This window comes from Chlamydotis macqueenii, chromosome 4 (assembly GCF_036417535.1).
Source record: "Chlamydotis macqueenii isolate bChlMac1 chromosome 4, bChlMac1.mat, whole genome shotgun sequence".
In the NCBI taxonomy this organism is placed as follows: domain Eukaryota; kingdom Metazoa; phylum Chordata; class Aves; order Otidiformes; family Otididae; genus Chlamydotis; species Chlamydotis macqueenii.
In genome coordinates this window covers 19,683,308-19,695,037 of record NC_141559.1, presented here as the reverse complement: position 1 = coordinate 19,695,037, position 11,730 = coordinate 19,683,308, and positions in this window count along the sequence as shown.

Genomic DNA, 11,730 nt, shown 5'->3' with positions numbered 1-11,730 from the left:
CTTGGTTCAGCTTTATTTAATGTTTAGCACTTGGCTTGGCAACGACATCTAGCAGGATGTGAAGCCTGCGGCTTACCCACTCCTGCTCCTGGGCAGGGTCAGGGTGAGGCTGGCGACTGGGGGGAAGAGTGCTGAGCCAGGCCGATGGGAACAGCCCCCTCCTCATCCTCAGTGTTGTTCCGTGTCGTTTTGTGTCTGAAATGCTCCTCACTGAACAAAGGGGTTCAGCACAGTGTTCATTCTCACCTAATCTTCTGGAAATAAATGTGTTTTTTTTCTGGCTGAGCCCCGAGCTCTCCTGTTGTCATTTCTCCCTTCCCTCCCCATCTACTGTGTGTGGCCCTGGGCAGCCACTGCCGAAAGCAAAAGGCAGACAGGACGGAAGAGTTGCCATTTTCTGGGACAGGGACAGGCACCTCCAGTGGGTTATGCAGGACCGTGCTGTGCACCCCAGGAGCTCTGACTGACCCATTTCTTTCCCCTTTCACAGGTACGAAGGAGACACCACTGCCTCATGCCACTCCCCCGCCTGTGCCCCGCAGCCTGCACGCCCTTGTAGCATGGCTGCCCTGGGAGAGCTGGGGGGAGGAGGGTAGGCTTCCCGCTTGCAGCACGGCTCGCCTCCCTGCTGCTCTGGGCTGGGAAGAGCGCCTTGTTGGGGATAGCCCTGCCTGTGCCTGCCTCAGAGCATGGATCTGGTTGATGGACACCAGGTAATTTCAGCTCCAGCCAGGAGATGTTCCTGCTCTTGGACACTCCTTCCTGTTACAGCTGCAGGTTGTCTCAGCTCTGGCTAATAGAGACTACAGATAGCAGAGACTCCTCTGTTCAAGCATGCCGGGAGCACAGCCCTGGCAAACAGACGCCACATCTTGTTTCAGCTCCAGCTAATGAACACTCCAGATAAGAGATGCTCCTGCTCCTTACAGCTCTGGCTTTTTATTGCAGCTCCAGCTCCTGCATGGTTGCGATGAGAGATGCTGCTGCTGCTTGTTTCAGGTAATGCCAATTCCAGCTAGTGGACACTGCACAAACATGAAGTAAATATCTTGACTCTGTGCATGATTGGCTCTCTGTACACTGGGTAGAGAACCCAGATTTGGGACAACAAAAGGAGCAACACGGCAAAAGGCCAACAAAAGCAGACTTGAGCCCTGGTTACAGGGAAGTCGCCCAGCACAAAGCCAGCCAGGGCACCAAAGGTGACAGAGATACTCTTGTGAGACTGCAGCCCTGGTGATGGGGCAGTCCCTTTGCCCAGAGTGCCTTTCTCATCCCCATCTTCAGTATGCCGCTCCTCTTCATGCTCACGCTTGCCTTGCAGTTTCACATGCCTCTTCTTTTTTCTCCACCAGCTGCTGCAAGAGAAGGAGGACACAGCAAGAACTGAGAAGCGCCAGCTCCTAACTGCTGCACCCAGAGATGGACTGACCCTTGGAGCGCCATTCCCTCAGTGAGGCCTGCAACCTACCTGCAGCCGGCATCAAGGGCAGTTTTCCATCCTGGCGTCCTCCTCTCCTTTCTTCTCTGACTTCCCTCTCTCCTTGACTCTCCAGAAGTCCCTGTCATGGTCTACTTGGATCCCTCAAATTTACAGGACAACATAATCTGTCTGTGATTTAAACTTTATTTCATGAGCTCATTGTGAAATACAACAAACAGGGGTTCAATCTCCTTTTGCTCAGACTAGTCTATCATGTGAATTCACTCACCATTCAAGTGAAAAAATTGCATCACTTACAACTTACAACCCATAACTCTTAATATCATGTGCCTTTGAGCAAAAGAAAATAATTACTTACTTAGCCAATGGTGAGAGTCCTCATCCTCCCCACCCCACCCCTCCTCCCCACCCCTCTGTCACAGTTTGGGCATCCCCTGTATCACACTGGGAAGCACAACAGCCTCAGCAGCTGTTGGCTCTGCTTCAACAGCTTTTGGGGGTAAACTGATGTTTTATACCCTCCAGCTTGGTGGTTTGGTCTGAACCATTTCCGTAAATTAATGGATTCTGAGGAAATGGCCAGACAAAATATAATGGCTGCCTAAGACAGCAATTTGCTTTTCTTCAACTTATTATTTCCTGTTGCACGATCGTGGCTGCATGATGGCTCTTCAGCTCTTCCTGGCCACCTGTCCTGCCTACCTGGTGCTCCTGCCTTGACCTAATGCTGCAGCTCCCAGCATACATCAGGCCTTAGCATGAGCTGGGTTAGCCAAAACCTAAGCAGGAGCTGAGTGAACAGACTCTCCTCCCCCTTCCTTGATTTAGATCAAACATCCAGCAAATTCGTTGCCTGGGGAAGCGGAGGTACTGTTACTCCTCTTGCCTTGGTGGGGATGAAGGTAGGAGAAAGTTTTCAACACTTTCACTGGTAACAGTTGATGGTACATGCTTTCAACACAGTGACGTAAGCGATAAACACAGCTATACAAGCATACCAATAACAAAGCTAATAAAATAGAATACAATAATACAGTTCTCATAGGCTGGGACACAACATGCAATATGCCAGTTGCAGGTGGTGCATATCCCATAAAAACGTCGTACCAGTGATGTCCAGCCGTTTGGTCCATTTCTGTTGCAATTCTGACAATTCAGCCAGTATGGTGTTTGACAGCAATAGTCACTTGGGGTTGGTTTTTTGTATGTAACAGCTTTTTCATAGCTGGCAATTAAGGATGCCAGTTCTTCAGTTTGAGAGGATATTGTATCCTGTATTGGTCCTAAGAGTACAGACCACGTTGTCGCCAGAATTCCACCAGCACTGATGTGAGGTTTCCTTTATGGTTTCTATAGGTGTCCACAGGCTTCTAGTGATGTAGTGTTGCACCAGCATTCTCTGGTAGGGGCCATCACTTTGTTCCCATTGTTCCATAGAATGTCACAAGGTGACAACACACATACACAGCCTGGTTTGCCCTTAAGTACAACTGTGCGCTTGTCAGACGCTGAGTCTAAATAACAGGTACTTGAGGATATATCTACCACTGGAACATGGGTCTTATGTTACTAAACGCTCAGGGCAGTACCAGTCATGGTTCCCCCATTGTTCACATCCAGGAGTACCAACTGGATTGCTTTGGTTATGCATCCATTTGCACCCTTGAACTGGGACTCATATTGTGTTAACTACAATCATGGGAAGCGGGGTACACTCATAAATGGGAGTCTTTAATTTTCTTATTCACTGTGCAAAAATAGATCCACTTAACAGGGTACTTCCTACCTCAGATTATACAATTTTTGAGGAATCAGGACTTACAATCCTGGCACTGATCCAATAACTGGGCCTCTAACAGAGCAGAATTTCCACTATATGGGCCCAGCTGGCTTGTTGTTCGTACGCATTTAGAGCAAAGGTTTGCACAGTAACACATGCAATGGTACTGCTGCTAGAAACAAACCTGGGCGCACCAGTGTACACGTCTTTCAAAAATCTGTTTGTGCTTTTTCTAAGACTCATTGTAAGGGGTTTAGTAGTTGTGTCCATGCTCTTTACCAGATCCATGTTCTGACCAATTATAGCTTGTTTGCTTAACTGTCCTGGCCTGAACACTTAATTGTTAACAATCTCCAAGTCCATAGAATTGAACGCTCCTGTGCCCAAACCAGCAGCTCCCAATCCTGTTGGGAGATCTCTAGCTGTATGCATTTTCCAGTGAGACTTAAACCATTGATTATCTATAGGTATTGTCCATTGTGAGCCATTTGGGTACACTTAACTAATATTAACATTGTCTCAGCAAATCTTAAAGTAAAATTCATGTACTTCAAAAGTAAAAGCTGCAAATCTTTCAGGAAAGCCTGGGGCTCCTGTTACTGATGATGTAGCAGTGGTAGTAGGAATCAGGAAAATGTCAAATTGTATACTGCCCACTGTCGTGCATGAACCACGACCTTGATGGCTGACTGGTACACAAACTCCCATAATGAATCCCAGCAGCTCCATTTCCAGCCGGCATTGCCATCCCATGATGGGTCTATCTGATATCATTACATGTGTGCAATTGTGTAAACATTTCCTGCTGCCCCACTGGTGGGTTTTGGATCTGTTGGGCATCACTGTCCATGTTAAGGCAGGTTACCAGCTTCTGTGGGTTTGCCTGATTATTGCATCATGCATCTACATTTGTGTGATAGAATGCCCGATTCCCCAACACAATGATTAGAATTGTCCAGTAGTTTCCTGTCTTTTTAGATGTTAACATTCCTTCCAGTGATAGCACTTTACCACAGAGGGTATTAACAAAGTTCCAGGGAATACTTAATGTACTTTCTAAATGGATACTTTCTGTAGTAGTATGCAGGTTCAATGACAGCTTTTCACTTACTCATCCAGGAGTTCAACAGTTCCTAGAGAAAGAAGACATAGATCTTGGATCATATCCAAGCCTTAGTAATCATTAATTTTACTCCAACAGCATCCACAGTTTCCCATATTCCTTTCCCTCCAAAGTGCTGGAATGTGACCAGTGTTTTCCGAGTGATGGATGTTGAATTCTCACCTGATCTCCTGGATGCCACACAGAGGTAGTCAAAGCATCCTGATGGTGTTGGTTCAGCACAGAGACTTGTTCATAACCTCCACATAGTGGAGTGCCAGTAGGAGTCTGCCGTGAGTTCAGTGCTCGTACGGTTTCCCATTAGTTCCTCTGACAATTAGCATTACCTTTTTGCCATTTGAGCTGTTGTTTAAGCAACACGTTCCATCTTTCTACTATGCCATTACTCTGAGGGTGACCAAGTAAGTGCACTGGGTGCACAGCAAGCCATGGGTTTAATCCTGCTGCAGTTGCCCATCCAGATGCAGTGCATATAGGGTAAACATTACCCAAATCACCGCTTCAACTCCAGTCATAACACGTTTTCAGCCCCCAGAAATACATCATGGGTCCAACATAGTCAACTTGCCAAGTACCTCAAAGGACTTTCCCTTCCCTAAGGTTTGCTTGTTGTCAAAACAAAATAATCCCTCATATCATTACAAAATCCACAAGTGGTCACTAGTTAAACTGCTTGTTTTTTAGAAATTGGTCAGCCTCGTCTTGATGCATGCTGATATAGGTCATATGCACCACTGTGTCCCAGCCATTCATGCAGCCATTTACCTAACCATGCAATACTTAAGACAGAGGAAAATCCAGCCACAGTTATCCTGGCTAGGTGGTCAGCCATATTGTTCCATTTGGCCACCTGAGTGGTATTTTTTCTGGTGTGTGGCTACATGCCCTATAGCAACAGAATGGGAGTTGGCCATCTGGTATATTTGTTCCCAGTATTTTCTTCCCCATACATCTCAATTACCTATTTGCCAATTGTGTTTTGCACATTTTCCTAGCCATTGTGTAGCACGAGCCCACACAGCATAGGAATCAGTGTATATGGTTCATGCGCCATTTCTAAGAGCTAACACTATGGTGTAGAGCTCTGCTAATTGAGCAGCACCTCCTACTCATTCTGTTACTGCAAGTCCATCAGCTACAGACATAGCAGCAGCCATTCACCCTGTATTTTACGAGCACTCTGATCAGTAAACCAAACACCATCTGGTTGATGGGGACTGAATTCAGGAGCATCCTGGACAGGAGAGCATGGAGGCTCTCTGTATTCAGTAGGCATTCCTTTATGTTCCACTACTTCAATAACTTTATTCTCCTTAGTCAGGCCAAAACCTAAGCAAAAGTACAGTGAACAGTCACATCCCACGCCCATTCACTACAGGCAGACATCTTGCTGAAGTTACCGGAAGATGCTGGTGATTCTTCTTCTCGCTTCCTCCAGAGACAACGTCTCCATGAGTTTCTCTTGATCTTGGGCTTCAGAACTCTAAATGAACGAAAATGCCATAGCTCAGTTGTTAAATTGAATCACTCCCTATGATGATGCTGCTTTTCCATTAAAATCTCACTATGTGACCCCCTCTTCATGCCTCCTGGACCAGAGTGCCTAAAGTCAAAATAACTACACAACCCAAGAAAGCTCATTCAGTATGGCCTACAAATGTTCATCCTTTCTGCTACTTTCAGTATTTCACACAAAAGCTCATTTTGTCCCAAGATATCTCAACTTCTTCCTCCAAAATGCCACCTCTGTCCCCTCTAAGTTCCTCCAGCTTTTCCCCCAAAAAGTCACTTCTGCCCCATCTACGTCATCCCAGCTTTTCCCCCAAATAATGTCCATTCTGTACCCTCAAAGTTACCCAAGTTTTCACCCCAAAAATATAAATTCTGTATCCACTAAGTTACCACAGCTTTTCCTGAAATAACATCCCCTCTATTCGTTACTTCAGCTTTACCCCCAAAACCATTCCCTCTGTTGCCTCTAAGTTAACCCAGCTTTTCACCCTCAAAATGTCCTAAAAAAAAAAAAAAAAAAATTACTTTAACTTTTCCTGACAATAATGGCACCTATGTCCCCTCTGATTAACCCCAGCTTTTGCCCAAAAAAAGGCCCCCTTCTATCTCCTCTGAGTTACCTTAGGTTTTCCGAAAAATCAAACCTCTGTGCCTTCTAAGTTACCTCAGCTTTTCTGTCAAAAAATACTAATTTTGTCACCTCTAAATTATCCCAGATTTTCCCAAAAAAGTCACCTCTGTCCCCTCTAAATTGCCTCAGCTTTTCCCAAAAAAAAAGTTACCTCTGTCCCCTTTAAGTTACCTCAACCTTTCTCCAAAAAAATGTCACCTCTGTTCTCTCTGTGTTACCTCAGGATCTCCTCCCAAAATTCACCTACGTCCCTTCTAAGTTACCTCAGATTTTCAAAAAAAAAATATTCATCTATGTCCCCACTAAGTTACTTCAGCTTTTCCCCCAAAAACGTCTCCTCTGTCCCCTCTAAGTTATCTCAGCTTTTCCAAAACCATCCCCCGTGTCCCCTCTAAACTACCTGGGGTTTTCCCCAAAACTTTTCCCCCGAGGCACTGTGTTGTGCACCGAGGGAACTGCCTAATCCCTGCCCAGTACTCGCCCTCTGCAGTAGCCCAGTCTCTGCCCCGGGGCGACCGCCCGCTTCCTGCCGAGCCCGCCCGCACCCGCTCTCTCCGGCCCTGCGCCTCAGCGCAACGGCGGCTCCGCACCGGCCGCCCACCAGCGGCTCGCGAGCCCGAAGCGGCGGGAAACGCCGCGCGCCCCCTGCCCGCGCAGCGGAGGGACTGCACGAGCGGGCGGCCCCGACTGGGAGCTGCCGCCGCCGCGCGGCCGGAGGGAGTGGGGCAGCCCCGGCCCCCACCGTGGCACTGGGGGCACCCACAGGCTCCCCCCCCGAGACAGGTGGGGCACGCACATCCCCCCCGGAGGTGCTCAGGGGACCCAAGGCTCCCCGCATTGATGTTCGGGACACCCAAACCCCCTGAGGAACATGTGGGGCAGCCACAGCCCCCCTAAGTGACACACAGGGCACCCTCAGGCCCCCGCAGTGATGCACTGGGCATCCACAGATGCCTTCAGTGATACATGGGGCACCCTCAGATCCTCTTTAAGTGGCACATGAGGCACCCCCAGACCACTCTAGTGACACGTGGGGGACTCTCAGCACCCCCTCAGTGATAAGCAGGGCATCTATAGCTCCCCCACATGACACACAGGGGATCCACAACCCCCCCTCAGTGACAAATGGCACACACAAAAACCTCCTCGGTGACACCCAGGACACCCCAAACACCTTGGTAAAGCACAAAGCACAAAGAAACCCTCCTCAGTGACACATGGGACACTCCCAAGGCCCCAGGCCTCTCCCACTCGCAGCTGCAGGGTACGTACCACAGCTTCTGGCCCTGGGCCTGCCTGCCGGCTGCCCACCAGCTGCTGCCCCCACTTCCGGGCACAGCCCGTGCCAGTCCTGTACCCCGCTGCCCACTCAGCCTCATCCGCACCAGGACTCCGGCCTCAGCGCCCAACGGTGCTGGGCACCTTTGCTGCGCCGGATAGCCTGCAGCAGCAGGGCCAAAGACCCTTCACTTCCTTTAACTGCCGTGTTTTTGAAAAAAAAAAACCACAAGTATTTTGTGCTCTGATGCAATTTCCCCGGGGTTTCAACCACACGCACCCGCTTATGGTGATTTCTGATTTGCAACAATTCTATCCCCTGAGAAACTGAAGGATTATACAGGTACTATTTTTCTTGAGTTTTACAAAAAATACCAAGTCACATATACATTCCTCTGGCACTAGCAGAACAACTCTGTAAGTAAAAAAATTGCGCCTGCTCAGGTCTGAGCAAAACAGAAAACAGAAGTAGAAACCCCAGCAATTTATTAATCTGCTTCTGAATGGATATCTTAGCCCCACAAACAGTTGCTTTGGCATCCCATACAATCCTGGGAGTGAAAAAAGTCTCCTGTGTGGGAGCAGAAAGAGCAGCCAGGAGCACATTGGAACTTCCTAATACAGATCTGTCACCAATTAAAAAAAAAAAACAAAAAACCCAAAAAACCCAAAAAAAACCCACAAAAAAACCCACCACAATTATTTTTCCATGCACCCTCACAGGGACCCTGGCCATCTCGTCCATCCACATATTCCTGGCTCCCCGTGACCATCTGGTTCCAAGTCTCCAGTCCTCCAGCACACGTCACACCAGCTCTCCCCATGCTCTCTCTCAGGCTTTGCAGTAAAGGGAAGGCATGGCATGAAGGCATGGCAGTAAAGGGCTGGGGGCACAGCAGCCCTCCCTTCCTTCAGCTGACAAAAAAAGCCAGAAACAGCAAGACAAGGAAAGCTGCTCTGTTTTTTCTGTCTTTCCTTCTTTCTTGCTTTCTTTTTCCTTTCAACAGTGGCAGGTCTCAGCAGAGGACTTACATCTGCTGGCACGAATACCTCGTGAACTTGAAAACTTAACACAAGCCCCTCTTTCAACTACAATATTAAAGTGACCTTTTGAATTTTCCCCTTGTCACACGCAGAAAAGCTATTTTCTTTGCTTTTAAATGCATCCAAGACACGTAGCAGATGTGCAGGTAGCCATTACACAACTGAACACGCTCACAGCAAAGTGGACAAGGTAGGCATTGATTCAGACAGATGTAATGAACCTTTGTTGTTTTTTTTTCCAAAACTGAAGACTAAGTCTTCACTTAAGCCTTAACAAGATGATGGTACGCTTGGCTTCTCAAGAGCAGGTCATACTTTGCTCCATCTCTTTCAAAATTTGAGCAGATGAGAGGTAGCTGATGGAGCAGTACCTGCTGGGGAATACTCTTGTCCTGAGAAGGTAAGTACAACCAGGAGTCATGGAATGCTATGGTTCTTCTCCTACACACTCAAGCTGAGGGGATTAAAAGTCTTACCACCAAGAAAGAAATTTTGGAAGAGGACCTGAAAGAGCCACTTGGAAGAATAGATGACCTCCAAACCCTGGTACTGACCCCCTCCCTCAAGCTGTGGCATTTTTTTTCTGACCATTGACAAACTGTTGCATTGTACAATTGCAAGGCGTTTTGCAGAACTGACCAAATGCCTCTCTCCTAAATCCCAGTTGTTCTCCTAGTCCCAAATACAGAATGTTTTAAAATGTCTCTTAAGGTAGCAACACAGGGAAGTATGTGCAAAAAGTTAAGGACTTGATTCAACTGTACACTGTACATCTTCCAGCAAACTTTGTACACTCAAAGCCTTGCAGATTATCTGGCATCCACTGAGCCCATAAACATTACACCAGCAATATGAGCTCCCATTTGTAACAACCCAGACACTGAAGGCAAATTGCAAATTCCAATTTACAAGACTGAAATCCTAAGGTCACTAGAAAATGTTCCTCCTCATTGCTCGCAAGAGCCAAAATGGAAAACCATTTGGGCTTAATTTCCCATATATCTGGAAACCAAACAGCCCAGCTAACAAAACACCCCATTGCTTACGCACTGAGAAAGCAAAGCTGTGCAGTGATAATGACACTGCACCAGGAGAAAGCCAATAGCTCTTGTACCACATTTGTCAAGGAAATATTTGGATGCTTACTTTCGTGAGACTTAAAAACAAAGCTTCATTTTTCTAAGACAAGAAGCTAACCAAATTCAATACTCGCACATTATTTCCTCTCCTTGCTAAGCTGGGTGTAGCCTTACCGAACACCCAAGCAGCAGCTGGTGTTGTGCAACGTACCCCTACCCCCAAAATCAAGCCAAAGACAGCATTCAGGGTGTTATCCAGCTGCAGCTTGAGAAACTAAAAGTGACCTAGGGAAGTTCCTTCAGTAAATCTACACAGCAGAGCTGAGCGTCTTTCCGTAAGTTTATGCACAGCCCAGGGTGCTCAGGGACATGGTAAATAATCAAGAGGAGGAGCTGCTTTCACAACCCAGCGTTACATGCGCCTGCCATTAGTTCTTATTCAGTGTGTGCTGCACACGCCTAGTATGGAAGGGAAGCTGGATAAAACTACCAGCTTCACAACATGTCATGGGTGAAGGAACAGAGACCGGGGACAAAAATTACACTCCTACAGCCAAGTGCATTTGAGAACTAGGTGAAGACTGAAAAATATAAGGGCTTAATAAATTTATTAGTAACTGCTGCCATGTAATATAGACTATGCCACAATCTTCATATACAAAGAATTCATAGCAACTACTCGCCAAGCATTGCAAAGCACCAGCCAGGCGGAAGGAAGCTGAAGCAGCAGGCACACTGCCTTCCCACGCTTACTGAACTGTTCTGAGCATGTAAATCCATCTCATACTTGTTTGATCAACTCATTTTCAGTATTATTTAAGTGCTACAAGGACCAAGCATAAGAATTTAGAAAAGGACTGGAAACTGGCGGCTGTTTGCAAGTGGTAGAAGGCAATTCCAAGTGACAATTCACTCCCTGGCTCAGAGCTTAATTCCACTCAACTACAAGCAAAGTCCACAAGCAGGCAACCCAATTTCCACCTACTACTGCAAAGGAAATGGCAGATGCATATAGAACAAGTCATTCTCCCAATGCTCCTTTTTTTTCTGAAGGGGCCATAAAAGTAAATGAATAATCTAATGTGACCTATTTGGTTACAGCATTCCCTGTGCCTTCACTTGCTCATAGTCACTATGCTAATAACAAAACACCAGTTCATTTTCAGGCCAGCTGGCCAGTAACCTTCCCTTCCAGCTCCAGGTTTTGTTACCTCTCAGTTTTTTCCTATTTCTCTTTCCTTTTTTTGTACTTTACCTTTCACAGCATCAGCAGACACTAACTACAACAACAGTGTTGCATACCCCACAAGGTACAACCAGGCCATTAGGCCACAGGCTGACATTCCCTACAGCTTTGACTGCGTAACACCTTTCCTAGCTGGAAACCTTTCACATTGTGTTCCAGCTCAGAAGGATCATCAGGAGATTATAATAATCTATGTCAGCCTGACTAAAAGCAAACATTAAGTAGGCTAAAAACTCCTCTTGCTCTGTGTCTGATACTAGCAAGTTTGCGCTCAGTTCCACGTCCTTCAACTGTCATGCAGAAATGCAGTTACCTTTACAGCTCTACTCAGGATTAACCATGAATCAGTACTGTGAAGAGCAAATCTTTAATGTGCATATATATTGAGTGTAGAAGCTTTCATTCAAACACAAAGAATTGTAAATGTTACTCTGCAGTAAGCCAGCCTCTAAAACTGGCTCCTAGTACTTTTGCTGCAGAGACAGAATGGCAGTTTGAATTTAAGCCTGCCACCTGGAAAGATGAAAAACATACAGACACAAGCTCAGTTGCAGCAGCTTGCCCACAACATATCTTTTTGCAGCATTTTCTAC